Source organism: Mustela putorius, unplaced genomic scaffold (genome assembly GCF_011764305.1).
Source record: "Mustela putorius furo isolate JIRA1106 unplaced genomic scaffold, ASM1176430v1.1 tig00000407_pilon_pilon_pilon, whole genome shotgun sequence".
Lineage (NCBI taxonomy): Eukaryota > Metazoa > Chordata > Mammalia > Carnivora > Mustelidae > Mustela > Mustela putorius.
Window position 1 is genome coordinate 354,494 of NW_025421373.1, and position 24,680 is coordinate 379,173.

Below are 24,680 nucleotides of genomic sequence, written 5' to 3' on the forward strand. Positions count from 1 at the left end.
TTTAAGTATGAGTTGTATACAAATTATTTTAAACTAGCTGGTACCCAGAGAAAGCTTAATGACATTTCCCAACATAAATAAATGCTAATTGTCTTTCTCTTCATTACTTACCTTGCTTCTCTTTATTATCGATTTATTCTTAAACTCATTTTTATACATTGTGCTAGTCATATATATAGTGCCTGTCCTCATAGTGTAAAACTCTTTTGAAAAAATTCTTGTGTCAAGATATTACCATTTGAGTGTGCACATAATTGACCCTTTCAGATGAACCAAATTTAATAATGGTAGAATATTACCACGTGAATTCCATCCTTCTTTCAAGAGATTGATGTTTTCAGTGATATTTTTTGTAAGGTATTATATGTGAAGTCACAGGAAATTTCAGAAATTATCACAGTACTCATAATAGTATGACTCAAAGATATATTGATCATGCATCTTGCATCATGCATCATGCATCTTATGGATATTCTATTTTTGGAATATCAAAGTAGAACACATAGAATATCAACATCCAAAATGAAACCATATGAGACTTAGGGTACTCAAATTAAATTGCAAAAATTGCATTTTTCTTAACATCTTCTCTTTCTGCTGCAATGACAAGCATGAAGCTTAATGTCTTTTATTTATTGGTATATGTTTAATTAATACCACATTAAACAAACCCTTGAATAAAAATCAGGGTCCTAATCAAAAATTACCCTAATTTCTTTCTGTGAAACCCAGTCTGCATAATAAAAATCTTCTGTCATAATTCATATATCAAGAAAAGTCAATGAAATCTCATCTTAGAATTAATGACAAAACACCATGATATTAGTTCTGACATCAACTGCTGCCTTCAAGCAGTGAATTTCCACTTAGCCAACCATTACCCCTATTTAATCAAAATAATTACCACCTCAAATCCCGAATACTAGAACGGGTTGGAAGGAAAACAGAACAAGACATTATTTTTTAAATTTATTATAGTAATTTTTAAAGACATTTACAAAGAGAAATAATATAGTCAATATATAATGAACAATTTATTATTTTTGCAATTATCCATTCATAAAGAATTTTTTTAATTTACACTCCACATACATTTTCTAACACCCCGATGGATTGTTTTAAACAAATTCCAGAATCCTATAATTTCATTCATAAAGATGTTAGTGTATATCTGTAAAAAATAAGGACATAAATTTATATCTAAAACACTATTAATAAATCCAAAATAAAAAAATTATAACTTTGTTATCAAAGTCCACTCTCTTTCTATCCATCACAATTCACTTATTGAATAGACTTTGTATAGAGATACACACATTATAGATTCTTTTGTAATTGTATCCTTGTAGACTTGCTAAACAAGTGCCTTTGTCATCCATAGTGTTTTTGAATTGGCAATTATATTTAGAGGCCTGATTCCCTCCCTTCTCTTCCCTTTTTTTCCCTTCCCTACTTTTCTTTTCTTTTCCCTTCACTATCTTTCAACCTTGCAAACTCTCTGTCTCTCTTTCAACAAGAATGCTTCATAGGTATTCTTTTTCATCAAGAAAGGAAACATCAGGAGCATAATGTTTAGTTCTCTTTTGTTTGGAATGTGTGTGTTGATTATAATGCTTTAGTTCTTTTCATCATACCAGGGATTGCAAAACTGTGATATTCTAATTCTAATTTTTTTTAAGTTGACATAATCTCATAAAGGTATGTTTACTCATAAAAATATTTATAAATTTCAATCAATTGCATTATTACTGTTATTACTCAAATTGTCCATTATTAACCTGTTAGAACTTTTCCAAACTGACTCCTGAACCCCCTATAAATGATCCTGCTAATCTTTGATAATTTCTCTGCTTTATGCTATATAAGATCCAACCAGTCTGTAATATTTTAATTTTAGATTTTTTACTATTAATAATTAATTTAAGATAAGAAGCATAAATCAGAAATCTCTTGGACCATCCAAAATTGTCACTCTTGCAATCATGTTACATTTTTAAATTTTTTATATCCCTTGTCATGACTTCAAATTTTCTTTTTCAATTTATTTAAGTGTTCTTTATTTCTACACTTTTCCCCTGACATTGTCTTTGACATGTGAAGAACTATATTCAGGGACATAAATACATTCACATTATACGAAGAGTGAACAAAGGAACTATGTTTTTCTTTTTTTTATCATTTATTATCATAAGCCTCTGCCTAGTAGGTAATAAAAAAGAAACAGATTTTATTTCTATCAAGTTCAAAACTGAATCTGATGATTTAATAGCTATTTTAAGTAATAGTTTCTCCAATTTCGACCTGCCTTTCATCCACCTAGCCCTTCTCTAAGATAATGCTGGGTTTCTGTGGCTGCACAGTACATAGTAAAGGACTTCCTGATTCATATGGCATAATGTTCTGTCCTCAGCCACTTTGATCCTTAGCTCCTGCTATGGGCTGAATTGTATTTCCCCCAAAGTGTGTACATTGAAGCCCTAACCCTCAAAGTGATAATAAGAGATAGAATCCTTAGGAGACAAATCATGCATAAGAGTGGAGCCCTGTTTAGATAGGACTATGACCTTTTAAGAAGAGCAGGAGAGAGAAAGGGGAATTTCTCAGAAATGAGAACATGGTCCTTTGAAAGCCGGGAAGAGATTCCCCCACTAAAAATCAAATCCTGAATAACCTTGATCTTGGAATTCCCAGTCTCTAGAAATATAAGAAAACAAATTTCTGTGGTTTAAACCACTTGGGATATAGTAAAGTCCATCTGAAATTTAGGAATTATAATAATCATATTGAGAACTAAACACCATCCTGCTCTCCCACTGCTGAGTTAAAAATATAAGGATTATAAAAAATTAGAGAGTAAGGTCAAACCACTCAAATAGCTCAGCCTCATTCAAGAATGAGCAGAGAGAAATCATCATGTAGTCTTCAAAAAATAACTGTAGAACTTGACAAGAGGGTGATTATGTAGGAGATTCAGATCAAGGACGTACATCTTGAAGAGATATATTGTTAAGCAAAATACAAAAGCTCTACAAGACTTAGCATCCTCAGCAAAGAACAAGAGAGCATCATGCTATAAAACAGTAATAGGTGAGTTGCAATTGTATCAAAGTGAGAAGAAAAGTAGAAATGAAAAAGAAAGAAAGAATAAATTTGAAAGAATTAAGAATTAAATAAAATCAGTGAAGAATAAAGATATAAAACAAGATTAGAACCAAAGAAATATGGAGGGAAAAGATTAGAACCGAATTCTCAGAGAAATGATATACAATGGTAAAAAAAAATTAGTTACTCAAAACTAAATATATGAAGACAATGTAATTCTAAATAGAATTCTGATGAAATTTGCTTTAGGGATTGAACATTATGATTTTAATGTCCATATGACAGAAAATTCTCTGAAAGTATTTTTTTAAATATGTTGAATGCAATAACAAGGTCTATTTCAAAACAGATAATGAGAAAAAATATTGTAAGATGATGTTAATAGTAAGATTTCAATACTAAACCAGAAACAGACAAATAGATCAATGAAAAATAATAGAATACTCAAAAAACACATACCAGTTAGTATATAGGGTCTTGTATGACAAATAGTGTTTTATTTTTAATCTAGATGAGGAAAAAGTTTAAGTATAATTAGATGTTTAATGTCAGGAGATTAAAATCTGGAATGTAAAACATAACAAAATGCAAGATACAACAAAGCATTTAGAACATTAGGCATATATTATGCAGATAGTAAAATTATTTTTTTAATAAACAAGCCAGGAAAATGAAACAATATGAGAATAAAGTCATATTTTACTTCATAAAAAATTATACATTCTATATAGCCCACTGTTGTCCCATAAAGCTTTCTGAGTTGATGGAAGTGTTCTATAATTAGGCAGTAGCCACATTTTGAGCACTTTAATCAACAATGTGATTTAGAAACCACATTTGACAAATGGGTATGGTGTGGAAGAACATTGCCTATGGATGATTCTACTGGCTATATTAGTAAGACAAAATCATGTGACATGGCTCTAGAATCAATAAATGTTCATTGAAAATGGTAACAGAGGGCGCCTGGGTGGCTCAGTGGGTTAAGCCTCTGCCTTCGGCTCAGGTCATGATCTCAGGGTCCTGGGATCTCGAGTCCTGCATTGGGCTCTCTGCTCAGTGGGAGTCTGCTTCCTCCTATCTCTCTCTGCCTACCTCTCTGCCTACTTGTGATCTCTGTCTGTCAAATAAATAAGTAAATCTTTAAAAAAAAAATGGTAACAGAATTTACAACAAATGATAAGTCCAAATTATTTGAAAAGATAATTGTCAGAAGAGCAAACCTAGACGGTAAATGAAAAAATGAAAAGCATATGAATCTCTCGAGGCTTCAGGAAGATCAAATTAACTATTTAACATTACTTCTTACCTGTTAAACTGGCAAACGACAAAGTAGCATGTATGATAATGTCCATAATCAGCATGGACTGGAGGAGAAAATGTACTCTCAGTCACTTCTCTTGCACATGATAATTGTCACACAACTTCTTAGAAAGCTTAGTATATGTTAACATAAACACGTGTGTAAACTCGACTATGAATTCTTACCAATCCCACACCCAGGAATCCATCTTGAAAGGTAAGACACCAGCTACAGTGGCTAATATACCAGTTGTCTCTAGTGTCAAGAAAACAAATAAAATAAATAAAATAAAATCTTAAAAGAGTGAATATTCATTATTACCTAAACTTTTGAATTAAAGGTACATTAATATAATGTAAAATTGAGGTTAATCTATGCAGTTTGAACAGGGATAATTTCCACTGGGGAACCAGTAAATTTTTTTTAAAAAGTAAGAATCAAAGAAGAATAAAAAAATCAAATAAATTTACTTACTTTTAAAAAGTAAGAATCAGGGGCGCCTGGGTGGCTCAGTGGGTTAAAGTCTTTGCCTTCGGCTCAGGTCATGATCCCAGGGTCCTGGAATCAAGCCCTGCATCGGGTTCTCTGCTCAGCAGGGAGCCTGCTTCCTCCTCTCTCTCTTCCTGCCTCTCTGCCTACTTGTGATCTCTGTCTGTCAAGTAAATAAATAAAATCTTTAAAAATAAATAAATAAATAGATAGATAAATAAATAAATAAATAAAAAGTAAGAATCAAAGAAGAATCAAAGAAGAATCAAACAAAAATTTATTATGTAGAATAAATTCCCATTTTTTAAAACACATACTAATGAAATAATTTTCATAATTCAGTTTAAAAAGTATACACAGTAAGAGTAAATGGACTCTTTACCCCCAGAATTTACTGTGCTGAAGAGAAGACCATCTCTTGCACTCCCCCCTTCTTGTATCTCCCTCCTTCATCATACCATTGCCCCAAGGCCAACTCCAAAATGAGGCTAATTATCAAATTTCTTTAAAACTCTACCAGGAAAGATCCCATTATGCCCTACATCTTTCATTCCCTCAATCACTGAAGAATTCTCCATCTCACAGAGTATCTCATGTCACCCAGAACCTTTGCATTAAATGGCTTTGTGCACCCCTTATTCTGGCACTAACACTCATCCCCCCTGACATGCCAGCCTCAAGATTGTGCAACATCATATCTGCAATTCTAGCTCTGTTAACTGAAGCAATTTCCATCTCTCAAATCCTTTATTTTTTTTTCATTTTCTTGCTCTAAATGTTATTATCAGAAGCCTTCTCTCTCTCTCTCTGTTATAAAATTCCCATGTTATTTATTTATTTATTTGGAGAGAGAATGCATGCGTGTGCATGCTAGAGTACAGCATGCAAGGTACAGAGGGAGAGAGAAAGAACCTTAAGCAGTCTCCAGGTCAACACAGAGCCTGAAGTACGGCCTGATCTCAGACCCTGAGATCATGACCTGAGCCAAAATCAAGAGTTAGTCGTATGCTTCGCCAACTGAGCCACTCAGGCACTCCTATATTTCTTTTTTCTTAGTTTCCATTTTTCTGCTTAGATTCCCAATCCTTCCATTCATTACATTGACTCTCTTTGTTAAAATGTTTAAATATTTTTTGTAAGTACAGCATGATCATTATCTATGAATTTTTCCCATTGGTTATGGGACACATGTTCCTGTATCTTCATATACTTGGCATTTATTATGCCCTGGAAATTGTGGATGCTCCATTGTTGTGTGTATAGATTCAGTGTTGACTTTAACTCCTGCAGGAAGTGATTTACTAGCAGATCAGTTTGATCTATTATTTGTCTTTGGTAGGCCTGTGTAGAGTGGCTCTTAGCGTATGGATAGAGTAGCCCTACAACTAAGGGGGAGCCTCTCTTGGGTCTGAACTGAATTCCTAGAGCATCCAGTGACGTGTCTTCATTCTGACTGGCTGGTTGTCTACCAGCTGTATCAACCCCCAGGCCTCTGTGTAGTACAACTTATGTGTGTTACTTACCCCAAGAATTAATTCTGTTGCCTAAATCTGGAAACATATATCATATATGGTTTTTATGATTTTAGAAAGGTAGTTTGATACTCATTAATCATACTTAGTTTATTATTTACATAGTGAAACTTTCAAAACAAAGTAGTAATAATAAATAAAATAAATTTCATTTGAAAAATGAAAATGAATATATCCTATGTAATTTTTAAATCAGGTGGCAAATACTGACTTTTATTTTTATATCATGTATTTCTATCCAAATAACACTTAATTTTTTTAAAGATTTTATTTATTCATTTGACAGACAGAGATCACAAATAGGCAGAGAGTCAGGCAGAGAGAGAGGAAGCAGGCTCCCTCTTGAGCAGAGAGCCCAACGTGGGGCTCAATCCCAGGACTCTGAGATCATGATCTGAGCCGAAAGCAGAGGCTTTAACCCACTGAGCCACCCAGGCGCTCCCAAAAAACACTTATTATTACAATATTTCTAGATAAACTTGTCATCTTTTATCTATTCTTAGTACTGATACCATTGTTTTCGCAGAATGAAAAACTTAATGGAATGTCAAATACAGCTCAGTTTCAGAGTAACTGAAAATACCAAGTATAGCACAACTAATATGCACCTCAATCTTTTATTTTTATCAGCAGTATTTTTTATTTTCCGTACAGTGACAGGAATGCCTCAGGTGTCTATTTAAATAATCAACATTTGATGCCATAACATAATATTCAATTTTATTTCAACACAAAGAGAAAAGTCACATTTGCTGCTTTCTTTAATTCCCCTGAAACCTTTAATTTCTTGGTATTCTTTAATTGTAATATAAAAATAATTATCAATTTTCACTATACCATAAATCATTATTTAAAATATATTATTAAGAATGTAATATCTCTAAATGTTTTTATATTAAAAATTTATTAAATAAATTTATTTATTTATTTTTATTTAAACTATATAATTATTGTGTAGAAAATTATTTTTTTAAGATTTTATTTATTTATTTGACAGAGAGAGAGATCACAAGTAGACAGAGAGGCAGGCAGAGAGAGAGGGGGAAGCAGGCTCCCTGCTGAGCAGAGAGCCCAAAGTGGGGCTTGATCCCTGGACCCTGAGATCATGACCTGAGCTGAAGGCAGAGGCTTAACCTACTGCGCCACCCATGCACCCCTAGAAAAGTATTTTTAAGAATGAGGATTAAACTACAGTGTGATGTCTAAAGAATTAATATATATTATCTGATCTTTGATGGCTGTCACAGCAATGGGGTCCTAGAAATCTTTAAGGAACTAGAGCAGTGTATTTATGAGAGATACATGGAGAAATAAGGAAATAAATTGCAGATGAGAGCTCTTCCAATCCAGCAGTTCACGATGCATTACTTTAGATTTAGCCATATTTTAGAATTCTTAGGAGAATACTATTTCTACCTTATTCTGTGTAGTAGTAAACAGTAACCACCATACATGTTACATTTCTAACTTAGGTACCCTGTGTCTCTGAACAAATATTTTAATTGTTTGGTCATGCACAGTCATTTAATTTTACCGTTATGTAGAGTCTTTTGCATAATCATAAAATAACTTAAAACACATTCTATAATTTTATCTTGCTATGTGGATTGTAAACAAAAATTAAGTTGTAAATGTTTGAATCATGAATATTTGTCCAAGAATCGCTGACTGGAAAACTATTGAAGTCTACATTTTTTATTTGCTTACTGACCCTCCTAAATAATTTATTCTTAATTACTATGTATTTTGCAAAGTTCCTTAAATCCTAACAGAAAACTTATTTGAAAAAAAAAAGAAAGAAAGAAAAAAGAAAACTTATTTGAGTAAGTTTACCTAATGAATTCTAATACCCTTATGATTAATTGCCCGTAGGGTAAATATTTCTACTAGAACATGTCAATTAGATGAATACAGACTTGATTTTACTTTTATGTTTCTATGGCTCTCATAATTAGTTACTATTATAAGTCATGTTTAAGAGTAGACTATATCCTGAGTTATTTATTTTTGGAATTATTTCCCAGTATTTTAAATATTATCTTAAAGTAGTTGATTTGATTATATCATAACAATAGAGTATTTATTTTTAATTTTAAATTCAAATCAATTGTAGAATATTTGTAGTTTTAAATAATTAACATTTTAAATACCAGGTATTATTATAATATATTAGATATGAAAAGTAAACTACAGAATAGAAACCAATAATTTTATTAAATAAATATGAATCTAGTAAGAGGAAAGGCAGCATATTAAAAGAAAAAGAGAAAAAGGTATTCTAGGGAATAAAACTGAAATTAACAGAAACCATGGAAAGCGACTGCTAGAGAACTTAAAAGTACTCACTTAGTACTTGATCCAGTATTAGAAAAATAGAAAAGGATAAATTCAGGACAAAATTGGATGAGGTTATGGATCTCTACTATTTTTTGATAACAAAATGTAGAGATAATTGCATGAGAGTGCAGATTAATACAGAATTTTCCCTCTCTAGCTATTATAGTTCTTTTTTTTTTTTTTTTTATTTATTTTTTATAAACATATATTTTTATCCCCAGGGGTACAGGTCTGTGAATCACCAGGTTTACACACTTCACAGCACTCACCAAAGCACATACCCTCCCCAATGTCCATAATCCCACCCCCTTCTCCCAAACCCCCTCTTAAAGGAGTTAATTTCTATATAATTCCACTGATAAAAAAGATTTTAATTTCAATATTTCGGGTCCCAGATACGATGGCATAAACTCATTCTTCTTTCCTTCTAGCCTCTAAATACAACAAAATATTTTGGAAATAAGTCCACAAACAATCACAAATGTGCTCTGAAAAGTAAAAGGAAGATAGACTGGCGAGGGTCCTTCAGTCTCGAAGATATTTACTTCAGGGAGCTCCCCAGAATTTTACTTTTACCCAGAATGGCCAACAGGCATAGGAAACACACATACACATACACACAGAGAAAAGCCTGCTCTCTGGTAGACGATTAAGACAGGGTAAACTCAGTAGAGACCTGGTAAGGAGATTCACTCACTGATCCACACACAGTAGCAGTAACAAGAGCAGTGAGCCAGCAGGCCGACCCAGCCACGTGTCCAACAGCAGCAGATCGGATCTGACCACAACCCAGCTCCTCCAACAGGTCAGGAGATACCCTGGTGATCCTCCATTCCAAAGCAGAACCTAAACTAGGTTCAGGATTTCCTGATTCTTCACCAAATGGTAGAAAGCTGCCCAAGGAGGAGGTACTTCTTTCCTCCAACAGTTCAGCAAAGATAAACTGGAAACTTAGGGCATCGTGTGTGGTGAACAGGACAGAGAAAACATTCTCCACCCAGTATCCTACCATCTAGCTGGGGAGTCCCTGGGCAGGGTCTTCTGCCTCATAGGCAGCGCCCACAAGGGTGGAGAGGGAGCTCCTCAAGTCAGAGCAAGAAAGACCAGAAGGACGCTCCAAGGGCTGAGCTAACATAACAAAGTCAGTGGAATTACAACCTTTCAGCAGAGACAAGAACCTACACCCTAAACCTGAATAGGGCAAATGCCTGATGAAATAAAAGATTCAAATAGAATCAACTGTCTCCTATTATAATATCCAAAACAATAAGCATCAAAAATTACTCCTCATACCTAGAACCAGAAAAATCATGACTGAAAACCAAGTGATACAAGGCTGAGATTAATCCAGATGCTGGAACAATTAACAATGATATTAAAACATCCATCATTATAATGTAACAAAGCAATGAATTTTATTTTTACTGTACAGCTCTCTTACCTGAAGTTGCTTTTTGTTTCAACAGTTTTATAAGAATTGGGAGATTTTTCAGAGACCTTAACTCATGTTTCCTCTTTTTAATAAGCTCACTGAAATTCCAGTTCACAAATTAGTCTTTTCTAGGTTTGGATACTGAATGGAAAATATTTTTATCTGGTAAATATTCATTTCAAATACCTGAAAGTTGATTTTGATTCTAGGCAGCTCTCAAACATGTCTGTACACTTGACTTATCTAGTGAATTTTTAGATGCCTAAGTCCACCCAGATGAATTAAAAAAAAAAAAAAAATCTGGCAGTGTGTCTCTGAATCTATCTTCCTTTTTATAAGTCACCCAAATGATTCTAATGTTCATCTATAATAAAGAATCATAAATTATTATAAAGCAATACTAGACAAAAAGTAAATCTAGTTCCACTTACTTTCTGAAACATGGAAAATCTAGAGGATGTAATAGGATAGTTAGAGCTTGAATCAGTAAAGTATCACAAATAAACAAAAAAAAAAATAGTGCTTGAATATTCAGATTATGAATTGTACCCTTAAAGTAAGAGTATTTTAGTATAGGACTTTTAATCTTCTTGATAAAGGAATAAAATGCAAGTCTCCTGGTTCCCCAAAAGGGGATAGAACAGATAAGAAGGATTTTATTTATTTATTTGAGAGAGAGAGAAAGATAGTGAACACAAGTGGGGGAAGAGGGAGAGGGAGAAGACTCCCCACTGAGCAGGCAGTCCATGGAGGTGGGGCCCAATCCCAGGACCCTGGGACCATGAGTGCATCCTAAGGCAGATGCTTAACCAACTGAGTCACCCAGGTGTCCCTAAACATTTTATTAAAATTGCTTTAGTGATTATAGGATTTTGATGTGTGAAGCATACATGTCTCTATATGTCCTTCTGTAATAACAACTTTCTTGTGAAGGACATGGTCTTCCTTTCACCTAGAATATTCCATTTTGATAATAGTATTATATAGAAAAGTTGTTTTTTGTATTGAACATGTATTAATGTCATGTACCAACCTTTAATATTAGGCATAACATTTTGCAGCTTATAGTCTGGTACACTCAAGTTGTGTAATAATTTATTTAGAAAGAATCTGATAACTATTGCCCTTTTCAGCATTTATGCTTTTATTTATTTATTTTTCAGTCAGTCTAAGACTGACTGCAAAGTGTTAAATAAGGACACACTGCACATTGAAGACTTGTTCATCTTTCTGACATTAATAGAAAGCTTTAACTATAATTTTCTGTAGATTTATTCTAGTCTTAGAAATGCAAATCTATGAAATATATCTTCTATTTTTAGTTTTCTAAGTCTTTATTCAGGAATAGATTTTCAAATTTAATCAAGTTTTTGTCATCTACTGAGAATAATATATGGAGTCAAAATAATGAATAGCCTTAATAAACCAAGTATTAGCTCAGTATGATCATCTCGTCTTTACGTAGATTTCTCTACCTCTATCATAAGGGAGATGAGACATTCCAGTCATGTCTTTTTCCTTCTTTTCTGCTTTATTTTCATAGCTATACCAATTTTTTATAAGCGTTGTGCAATGCCACAAAAATATAAATATATAAATATAAATATAAATATATAAATGATAACCGATGAATTCAGTGAATTTGAGGAGAGACATAGCTTTGAATCTCTTAATTCCTAAATGACACTTTGGACTACTAAAATTTTCTGTCATTTCTGAGTTAATTTTATCGAATTTTATTTCATTCTAAATTATTAAATTTCTATTGTATTTCAGATGCATATCTGTATTTGTGTGTACATAAACCTACCCAGTATTAAATTATCATTTGAATTTCTAATGGGTTTATTTGTGTGTTTCCTAGTTGAGCCTTCATTATCCCTATCAAAGATCCATCATACTATTGGTATTTAAAAAAAAAAAAATTCCAGGGCACCTGGATGGCTCAGTGGGTTAAAGCCTCTGCCTTCAGCTCAGGTCATGATCCCAGGGTCCTGGAATCGAGCCCTACATTGGGCTCTTTGCTCAGCAGGGAGCCTGCTTCCTCCTCTCTCTCTGCCTGCCTCTCTGCCTACTTGTGATCTCTCTCTGTCAAATAAATAAATAAAATCTTAAAAAAATAAAAATAAAAAAAGTAAAAATAAATTCCTTGGGTTTTAGTTAAAAAATTTGACATTTTCCTCTTTTCTATTATGTTATATCTTATATATTTGATAATTTCATCTGTAGGGTTTCTGATTTCTCTAATATGATTATCTATCACTCTTCATAATATAAAGTAAAATTTGCTTAAAGTTTAAAAACTAACATGCAGAAACTATGATATCTATTTTATAAATATATTAAAATATGAGGACTGACAATACTGATACTAAATTGTTAAGAGAAAGTTGAATTCTGCTAAGCTGTTTTAATAATTAAATGCAAAATTTTATTTCAAATGATATCATTTTATATTTGAGACATACTAATACTATCTAGTCCAGTAAATAATATATATAAATACATATATTTAATTTATTTCTATTTCTCTCTCATTCTCTATGTATTGTTTATATACATTATATAGCCAGCAAAAACTCTTCTCAGCTATTTTTATGTACTAATCCAGCTAAACCAGCAGAAAAATCTTCCAGTAAAGAAAGAGAAGAAGAAATTATGCCTTTGTTGGATCTGTTAAGTTGAAATGACCAGTTGTTCAAGGGTAGCTCTGAAATATTTTTAATGATAGTAGGAACTGCATCCAAATAATTTGTATTAACTAAAATCTTTCTGTAGGCATTACCATAAAAAATGTGTGTTTTATGTCATTTTGAAAACATAAGAGTGGAAAAACAGAGCTTATTTAGAGATAAAGAGATTAGAGAAAATGGAATAATAATGAAGTAGAGGATTCAGGTGAGAGATGATAAGTTAAAAGACTAAGTTCTGTATATAATAGGCAAAAAAGGATCAAAGCATATAAAGGCCATTTAGCAAATAAAAGAATGGGAAATCAAAGCTTGAAATAAAAGAATAATAATGTCAGCTAGTTTAGAAGAGAATTCATGTTGAGATATGATAAAAATAGTGTCATTCAAAATTCACTTCTAAAAGAGAAGAAAGTTTAATACATTATATAATTTAAAACTAGAAAAAATATATGAATACATCAGGAGAATCTATTTGAAACTCAATTTCTCATCTAATCATAAAGTAGAAAGTGTCCTTTTGTTTGAAATGTTCTTCACTTGGTATAGCAAGATATTAAAAGAAGCTAAAAGCAAAAAATATTTAAGGGATTATGGTAATGGCATTTGATATAGCGTGAAGAAATGATAGGATTATCATGAATAAAAAATGTCATGAACTGTACTTGGAATTCTATTTCTTATTTTATGCGAGTGTTTTATAATAGCAAAGTATACTTTAAATGGAATATTTAAGGGACTGCACTTGATTGGAATCATTATAAGGAATTGTTTGACAGCTCCTGTTTTTGAATACTGATTCCTTCCATTTCCAGTGATATTTATGCATGTGTTTTTGCGTCAAACCTATTCTTTAGCTGTCAACCAAGCAATTCTTATTGTATATTATTGCAACCTCAAATGATTGGGATAAAAATCAAATGTGTTATATAAAAACATGAAGAAACCAAATCAATTAGGCCTTCTCCATGTTTGCGATTGAGTTAAAGAAAATAGATTAAGATCTTCAAATAAAATGAAAAGGCTCATTTTACTCGTTCTCATGTATATGCATGAGGTACACATATTTAAGTGTTTTGAGAAAAATGTGTGATTGATAACATATTTTCTGTTGTTGATGTATGTCTTGCTTTATACATGTTGATGTATGTCTTCATGTTTTATACAATATTTTCCCAATATTTGTAAATTTGTAAATTAACCATTCACAAAAGTATTTAGTGTGAATTTATTTTTTTTGTTTGTGGAAAGTATGATTTACAGATGAATCTCATGTATTATATTATTATTATTATTATTATTATTAATTTTTCTAACTTGTGAGTGGTGAAAAAGCCCTGTCCGATTTTAAAAAAAGAATCTGTCCATAATAGGATTTGATAGTTTGGAGTAAAAATAAATAATAAATAAAGTAAAAATAAATAATACCATCATGTTTAATAAATGTGTCAATTTTAAAGATAAAAATGTGAGCCAAGACCTATTTTAAATATGAAGTATGACTTGAAAGTACATAAATTTATGTTATTGGTAGAAATCATTCTTTTCAGGATTAATACAGCTTTAAAAGTTTTATTAAAAGCAAATCTCTTCTACAAAGGAAGATAGACATGATGGTGATGCAGGGAGACTGGTGAATATGAAAACATTGAGTAATACATCAATTTTTAAAAAATATTTTGAAATATAGGTTACTTCAATGCCTGATACAAAGATGAGTATTAGGAAAATCCCAATAAATATAAGATTTCAACTGTGCTCTCTGACTCTCTCTGTCTTTCACTCTCTTCATTCCTTTTTATGTTTGAAAAGATTTTGTGATGTTTTAGCAAGAGGTATGAAAATCCCCATTGTGGTTATGCTGGAAATAGATTTTAATAAGTCTTGTCATTGAACATGATGCCTAGGAAATGAGTGTTAGCCATACTCAAGGCTTAGATAAAAAGAAAGATCATATGTAAATAAAGATATGAAAATTTTAAAGTACTGAGTTGAAGGCAGGGGAGAAAGGAAATCCCACTAAGATGAGTTCGAGGGAAGAATCGCCTCCCTATAATCTCCCTCCTGATTAATAACTAGTTATTTGACCCAGGTGTAGTAGAGTCAACTTATAATTTCATAGCTAAACTAGGACACTTGAAGATTAGAAGAGGTTACTTTCAGTAATTATTAAAAACTAGAGTAAATTAGGACTGTTCGAGCAAATCGAGACATCATTTATTCATAACTAAGGGACACTGCAAGAAGAAAAAAATGCCTGCCAGGAATTTAAATTATTTATTGTGTATATATGTTGTAAAATTCCTCCTACATATATCTTTTAAAACCTTCTGTGAAATTTGGAGTGTTTATTAATGTTTTTGTGGGAGTGTTTTTTGTTCTTTGCTTTTTGTTTTTATGGACTAAAAGAGATGCTGTGTGTTGTCATTTTGTGGATGAGGAACCAAAAGAGAAACCATGTCCATAGGTATGGAGATTGAAGAAAGAGACTAAACCCAAGTTCTTATCCATGTTCAAGGTTATCCCATTAACAAAAAAAAAAAAAAACAGCAGTAACTATATGTGTGTGTACATGTGTGTAGCGACATAAACAGTTGCTTACATACACTTAGTCTTTTTACACTGTCTCTTCTTCAGTTTTCATGAAACTAAATCCGTTTCACAGCCGAGATTTTCAAAAAGATTTTGTATATGCTTATTGTTGTTTCTCTTTTCCCTACCAAGGAACTCACAATCTTTGGGGCATGCCTATCAAACCACAAAAATTCTTCCACCTCCTGGAATACTGGAATGTTTTCAAATGCTAAGTGAAGGTACCTGATTTCAAGAAGGAAGTACTAACCCCTGTGGTAATGGCAGGCATATGCCCATGAAATAACAGGGACACTCTTCTAGAATCTTACAGGGAAGTTCTGCCTTAGAAAAGAGAAATGTATGACAGAAGGGTTCACATTTGCCTCTGTGGTTCTTTCCTTGTAGCATGAATGCAACAATACTAGCCATTGCTTGTGAATACAAGCCATGAACAGGTGGATTAAGTACCAAGACATTAAAGACAAGAGAGGAAATAGATGTTGAGCTATGGATGATGTTAACCTGCAAACCCTGAGCCCACCTATGTCCAGATGATAGGTTGACTAAATGACTTTTTCACTAAAAAAGATTTCTAACAGATATAAAGTACCAATAAAATGCATATGTTTTAGTGTTGGATTCCAATGAATTGGATTTAGGTAAGCAAATCATCCAGAAATAATAAGTAAAAATAGAAAGAATAGATCCAAGACCAAATGAAAGGTTTGTTTACAAACACAGAGAGCAAAATTAAGTCTGAATATCAGAGACTAATTGAAGGAGGCAAGGTTGACATGGAACACAAGCAGAGTAAATTTTTAAATTTTCTTTATGGAGAAGTCCCTTAACTTACTCTCGCATATAATCAGCCTAATCTTCAGCCTTATCATGAATCTTTCTGTTGATCTGTTCTTATATTTTGACAATCTTGTTTTTTGTTATTAATAAAAATTGTTACTTCCTAGTTCCTTATTCAAGATGGTACATTATTATATTCACAAGCATGTGATGTTTTCCAAAATATGCTTATAAAAGCAAGTTATATTTCTTTCCTTTTATTTTACCTTTAATTTTAAATAGTATTTCTTAAAGATTGGTAACTCTATTTGTGTATTTCTTTTGTAGATTTTGTTCCAGCTTGATGCCTATTTAAAATTGTAACCTTGTCAAACATTTGGTGAATCTAGACAGCTTATCTATACTTAAAAATATGTCCAAAGTCACTCAGTATCTGTTGGTTGGATGGGTTTCTCCACTCATGTAAAATGACTGTCCTGCAGAGGGAACACAGATGATGACTATAGATGTCCTGGCCATGACAAGTGTTTGGGGATTCATAGCTAAGTTGTCTCTTCTGTGTTTTGGAGACATTACTTCCAGATTTCAAAGATCTCTGTCTATCACAGTATCATATGCCATTATATGTGGCATTGTTCCAATTTTTATTTTCATAACAAAATGCCTAGAGTAGGGTATCTCTCCAACAAACTGTCCCGATTGCTTTTGCTAAATAAAGCTGTTTTTTTTCCCCCCTATTCATTGGATTTTCTTCTAGAGGAAAATGTTGCAGCTGTTCTTTGCCTGCTAAGGATAGATCATTGTCTATATCACTGTTGCTAATCATTTCCCCAATTTTCCTAGTAGTTGACCCTGAACCACGGTTTTATTTCTGCTCTCTGGAGATTGTTTTCTGTGTTTCTAAAAAGAAAACAAATATACTTGTCAGATTTTCACTCATTTATCTATACTGAGTTCTGATGTCCTCAACAATCAAATGTCATCCCCTTTATAAATTCCAGAAATATTTTAATACTTCTGATCTATTATGATATCCTACCCAGTAGACCAGGCTGATAATGAGATTATTTGTTTGTTACTTTTTCTGTCATTGCAATGGGATTTTGTCAGGGAGGAAAGGTATGATGTTTTGAATGTTCTTCTTCCCAGGTCCACATTTTTAATGTTAACAATTTTAAGATTTTTTTTTTTTTTTGCTTTTGTTTTGTTTACAAGTCACCATTCCTTTAGCAAAGCCTATTCATTACCCGGCTTCAGTGAGCCCTTCTGTACTGACTTGGTCTGAACCTCATGGCATTTTAAGCTAAAGTAATGGGTTTATATTTTATTCTCAGTCTACTGGAAAGGAAATAAAGATTTCTAGGAGTCCAAATGCTGTGACTTTTTTTCATTTTGTGAGGACCACTCTGCTTTCTAGGTGGTACAAGAATAAATGCTATAAAAATAAAAATGGAAGAGCATCCTGCAGAAAACACAGATCACTCATCCTGTTCCTCTACAGCTTGAGCATATTTCCTGAATACTATCTCGTCGGTTCTCATTTGCTCAATTGTTCTCATTGACTCATCCTTTAAACAAACCCAGCCTGATGGGAGTGTGATGTGTTAATCTGTATTAAGCCAATTAGACCTCCTTTTTTAGATGACATTAACATTAATCCCTCAAATTTGTACAGTTTGAAATCTTATATATATATATATATATATATATATATATATTTTTTTTTTAAAGAAGTAAGAAAGAAATTCTGAGACTAGAAGCAGCAATACCCACTACGCTTTGAGGAGAGTAATAAGAAAGTGTTAGGAAGTGTCGAAGCACCGTAAGTGCAACATACACTGTTCCTATGTTGAGATTTTGGCCAAGGGAATGGAGAGAGAAAGGCATATTTGTGATGTATTTTGGATACAAGGTCAGCAGGACTTGCTAGTTTAACAGAATAAATAAATAAATAAAGAATGAATGAAGACAGAGATGCATGAATAAAGACAGAGATAATTCATACAAGTAGTGTCTTCTATGTGGTTGGAGAACACTAGAAAAGAGGGTGTTTTAACAGCTCAGGAGCTTACTGTCAGTATGTTAGATGGGAAAAAGGTTGTAATGTAGTCAGGGGAAACCGTTAATGAGAAAGTTGAATATCTGATCCAGAAGCTCCCAGGTGAAGTGTGCAGTAGAGCTGTACAGTTAAGAGACATCAAAAGACAGATGGTTTTAAAGCCATGAAATGGTGAATGTCAATTAGAGGAAGGTGTGAAGAGGAAAGTGAAGGAAGATAATTACAGATTTCAAAAACTTTAACATTAAAAGAGGATTATCTAACAGAGGAGAAATAAGGGCAAAGCCCACAAGAGAGAAAGGAAGGCAAAAGCTGAGTCATAGAGACCAGGGAACATGAAGGAAGATTATCTGTAGTATCAAAATCTGTAGACAGGTCAAATAGATGAAAACAGGGGTGCCCTTAGTGGTCTTGGAACGTGAAATGTTAGCTTATCTAGTTTGTAGCTGATTAAAAAGTAAATAAGCAATGAGACTGGATTTATGTTAAAAATCAAGATTTGGGGGGATACCTTTGGCTCAGGTCATGATCCCAGTGTCTTCAGATCAAGTACAACTTCGGACTCCTTGGTCAGCAGGAAGCCTGCTTCTCTCCCTCTGCCTGATGTTCCCCTGCTTGTGCTCTTGCTTCCTCTCTCTCGGACAAATTAAAAAAAAAAAAAAAATATATATATATATATATATATCTTTAAAAAGAATCAAGATTTTTGTCTAAGCAACAGAATTATGGGGCAATTGGGGCAAAAAGTTCACAGAGTGGTGAGAATAAGAGAACTGAGTTTTATGTTTGTTGTATGATAAAAGAATGTAAAAGAAATTTATATAACTAAGCAGAGAAAGAGAAATATAGAGATACTTTCTATCATGAAGACAGTTGGCTTTTTAATCTTTAAACGTGTAGTGTCTGAGAGAGCTAAATGCCACCAAGTAATAAGGCCAGGTCATGAAATATCCTGTCCAGAGACTGTTGAGAAGCAAATGAATTACAAAGCAATGTAAGCTTCCTGGCACAAAATCCACTGAAGGCTCCTGTTGAAATGCAAATGCCTTTATTACATTCAATCATATTAAACTTCATAAATAGCATAATGCACATAAATCCTATGAAAACTGTGTTGAAAAAATATTAATGTGAGAGCATGCATACATTAGATAATGCTCATAAAGGCAGCTTTTAAAGATACTGCATTTTATTTACAATTTAATGTTTGCATTTTCCCAGTTTCTTATAAAATAATCTATTCTAGAGACATGGGGTAGCAGATATTCAAAGGTGAATATTTGCATCTGATTAGAAATTTGAACATGATAGGGACAAGCAGATTTATTAAACAAACAAAACATGATGAAATGTTTATTCCTTTATTTATTTAGCACATTAATATTTGTATCACTAATGTTCAGAAAAAAATTTCATTAAACATTGATTCACTTAAATCTTTGAAACAATAAAACTTTTGATGTAAATATTACTTTAAAGTGTGTAAATATAAACAGCCTACTTTGTTTAAATGATCTGTAATTAAAAATTACAAATAAATTCTTAATTTCAAGACAAATTACTTCCCCTAGTAAAGCTTTTTGTTTTTTTCTCATATCTGTGAAGAAATCTATCTTGGAGCTGTTTCCTATAAATGACTTTCGTACTGGTTAATGTCACGGCCCTCCAGCAAAGACAACCAGGAAAACACTATAGTTGGACATGTTGAGTTATTGCTTGAGTCATTGCTTCAAGGGAGATACCACACCATGGGAAATTGTGAATTGTTTCATTAAATGAGTATTAGAAATGATACATTATTAGTGAAATTTTGTAGGATGTGGGACTATGTAGGCGATTGTGGGGAGGGCTTAATGGAGTGAGACTTTATTCTGAATTGGATGCTATCACGATATAGGGGTAATTCTATAATTGAGAATTCTAATAAGTTTCACTTAGAAGAAAGAAAGACAAGACTGGGACACAAGTATAATTGATAAAGAAGCAACAATCACTCATATGAGAGCGGAGAGGGGGAAGTTTGGTGTTTTGTGGCTTGAATAATGGTCATGTTGTGCCTGAATTCAGACATGTAGGTATTTAGTGCTATTTTTTCGCCTCTGTCCAGCACGGTCAGAATTGCCTTGCCTACTTTTAATGTTCTGTTAAATTGCTCATGTTCAACAGGAAAACACCAAAGCCTTTCTGTGAGTGCCAAACCAGCTCACGGCAATGCCAACTGCTAGCTAAAACCACCAGACCAGCTCCTGGATGTCAGGAATGCTTCTCTCTTTCTTGATAATGAATGGAAATTTAGACTGCTCATAACTAAATCTTCCTCCCTGTAAATCTCATGCAGAGTTGACCATATATGTATATAAATGATCAAGTTGAAAACGACCAAATCCATATTAACCATGATCATCAGCAAAAGTTACCATCAGGGGGCACCTGGATGGCTCAGTGGGTTAAACCTCTGCCTTCGGCTCAGGTCATGATCTCAGGGTCCTGGGATCGAGCCCTGCATCGGGCTCTCTGCTCAGCAGGGAGCCTGCTTCCCTTCTTCCCTCTGCCTGCCTCTCTGCCTACTTGTGATCTCTGTCTGTCAAATAAATAAATAATCTTAAAAAAAAAAATAATACCTTCCAAATGTACCCAAATCTCAGGGTCCTGGGAAGCCCCGCAGCAGGGAGCCTGCTTCCCTTCTTCCCTCTGCCTGCCTCTCTGCCTATTTAAATAATAAAATAAATAATCTTAAAAAAAAAAAACTATAAAAGGTAACATAAGAGAATATATTTGGGACCTTAATTACAGATTTTTAAAATGATACATAAGGCACCAAAATACAGGAAGAAGTAGAGACATTAGAGTAAAATAAAATTAATAACTTTTATTTTATTCTCTGCTGCAGGTAGAATCTGAATTTTTGCAACTACTTTAGATAACTATAAGTATCTAAAGAAGCTAGAGATATGGATAGATAGATCAATTGATCTCCTGTAGATCCAACAAATCCACATTTAGGTATAAACTTGAGAAAAACATAATAGTTCCTCAAAAAAATGTGGAAAACCCTTTTTGTAATGGCTAAAAATTCAAACAACCCAGTTATGCATCTACTATAGAAGAGATAAGTAAATATATCTATAAATATCTAAGTGATATATCCACAGTGGATATGAGGCCAAATGCTTGTTTCATGGACCTGCGTTGAAAGCATAAGCAGAGCTATCATTGTATCACTTGCATTATTAACTTAGCTCCGTGTTCTATTTTGCTCTCTACTTGTGTTTTATGCACCTCTTAAACTCATACTCAATCATTAACTTTGCCTTTTTACCACTCACTTGTTTACCCACTTTCTATAGAAACCTAACAGGAACCAGATGTATCATTTGTCTTGACTAGGTCTCAAATAGTGCCTCATTGTCCAAAAGAATACTTGCTCCTAGATTATTTCAAGCCTTACCCACCCCCCCCACCCCGTCAATGTTTCAAGAAACTCCTTCCCCTCCTCTCATTTATGTAAGCCTACCCTGGGCTCAACAGGGCAAGGAAGCTGTAAGAATGATCCCCTGCCTTCTCAGTGGGCCACACTTTTGATAATAATACTTTCTTTGCTTCAAAAGTGGTATCTCAGACCTTGGGTTACTATGCCATTTTCAGTTTGGTAACAAGTCTGGCTTTGGTGAGCCAGCCAGGAAACTTGTGTCCCAGCGGGGAAATCATGGGGGACTCAACGTAGGATTTCCCACAACTGCTTGGAACTTCATGCGATCTAGGGAAATGCCCCTGGCTGCCCTTCCCACCGCCCACCCACTTCTAAATGCCAAACATTAGCTCAAGCAAAGAAAACTCCTATCAGCCGCTGGGAGAACTTCTGTTGAAGTGGGAGTTTCTGACATGCACATGACTCTGTTTCTTCTCATTTGCTTTTCATTCTTTTCAGGAATCTTTCCTAGTCAGACATTTGAAGACCGACCCTCACATTTCGTGAAACAGAACAGTGGTATAACCACCCTAAGTTTGCTTTTGTGATCTATTGTGATGATTTGCTTTTGTTTCCTTCCAACAACGCTTACAGTGTAAGTCCTGTCTTGTCAGTTTGTCTTATATGTATTAGGAGAGATACCAACTGGATCCCAGAATATAGCCCTTTGAGTTGCATTATGCCAAAGGGGTCTTTGAAAAATGATATTCTTTGTAATGTGGCTTGGCCACAATACAATTGGAACGTTTTTTTTGCAAAACTAAAAATATTACCCCAGAAACAATTCAAAGTCCTTCAACCTCTCTGGGAACTGTTATTCTCCCTAAGACTCAAAGGGGAAAAAAAGCAGGAGGAGAGAGGCCTTTTAAAATACAAATGGCTTAGAAAAACAGCCTTGCTCAAAGTCTAGCCCACAGCTTCCACAAGGTTATTTGTCAAAGATAAATGCAAATCTTAATCGTAAAGATTTCATCTGTGTCTGTCCATGTATGATGTTTTCTACTTTCAGATGGTATTGCTAAAATTAATTATAAACGAGCTTATTCACATGGTGACAAGCTCTTCTAAGAATTGGGCATTCTAACATTCAATGATAGAAACTAATTCAAATGCTTCTCAGGTTCATGTGATCTGGGATAATCTCTGATAAATTAACGTTCTCGTTTGTTGGTTTAATTAAAATAGGTATATCTTTTGAAATTATTATAGTTTTTATGACTCTTGTTTCAAACATTGCTGGTGCTCTCATATCTGCTCTTCCAGATTTAAGAAACTTTTTCTCTTAAGATATCTATGACTTATAGAGATTTGATCAAATATTCCTTTGGAACTAATTGAAACATTTGTATTTTTCCTTACCTGAACCCCCCAGAATTCAAAAACTCTCAACAAGTATTTTTTTTTTTTGTTTTATGGCCATTATAATTATTTATGTAAGTTCAATAAGAATCTGTTCTCCTTGTTATAGGACATCATTGGAAACACTGGTTGTTTGATTAAGACTTTGACTGGAATGTCATATTTGAGAGCGACATACATAGATAGGATCAAACAACTTTAACAAGCTAAGGTTGACTTTTTCTTTTTAATATTTTATTTATTCATTTGACAGAGATCACAAGTAGGCAGAAAGAGAGGAAGGGAAGCAGGCTCCCTGATGAGCAGAGAGCCCGACGCAGGGCTTGATCCCAGGACCCTGGGATCATGACCTGAGCCGAAGGCAGAAGCTTTAACTCACTGAGCCACCCAGGAACCCCTAAGGTTGACTTTTTATAGAGCCAATAAAGCCCCTTGGAAATGTTGGCCTGTTACAGGGTTACAGGGTTCTTGGGAGCCATAACATGTGAGTAAAGAAATTTACTTCCTGGCAGGTGCAGAAACTTCAGGATATTTTGCAGACCTTGAGAAGAGAAGAAATAACACAAATCTACAGGTGTTGAGAGCAAATCTGATGACAAATATTTGGGTTGGCTTCTGGCCTTGAAAGACTGAAAAGTTCAATCTGAAATTCCTTTTGAAAAGTTCCTGCAAAGCAGATTTAAAAGAATCTAAATGGCCAGTCATTATTCTCACCGTACTTATGTAAATAATTAAGCCAAGTTTGTTAAAACTAAATTTATTTTGCAAACATACTAGTTTTAATTTGACTGTCTTTGATAAAAATGAGGGTGATTTTAGAGGGGGATAAAAATGAGGGTGATTGTAGAAAGAAAAAATGTTTCAATAACACACCTTTGTGGATGTTAAATTCTAATTCTGATTAATTAACTTTAAATGATTATTGTTTACCTATAAAACTAGTGGATCCTAAATTCTTTTGGTTTCTTTGAATACCTACCTATGACTCTTCAAACTAAGGTTTCTCATTTTCTCCCATTCTTTTAACTTGTAACCATTGCAAACAATAGACTATTATTTTCCTGAAGTCCTATAGACTAAAACTGGACAACTTGAAGTAAGCTTCAGAGAAATTGCCAAAACAGTCCATGTTAAGGCAGTCATCACGCCTGTTGCTGTATGGGCCACTTGGAAAGATCACCAGAGACATTTAAACTACAGCCTAGAAAAAAATCTGTCAGATTGCCACGGTCTGCCCCTACTTTGAGAAAGCTTTGAGCCCAACATCTAAAAATCTTCTCAATGACAGCACTCAGAATTTGGACACTGGGTTTATATATATTTTTTTTCCAACCATTAACTTGTGTGTTTATTTTGTTTCCACAGAAATACCTTACCTGCTGCTGAAGAGGACTGAGTAATTTTAGATAAAGTTAGAGAAGAAGCCTATTAGCTTTATCTACTAGATCCAAACAATCCTGCCAGGCCGCCGGCACCAAAGGCAGTGCCAACTTGTGACCCAACTAGGATATAAATGAGGGAAGACCCCCCAGACTT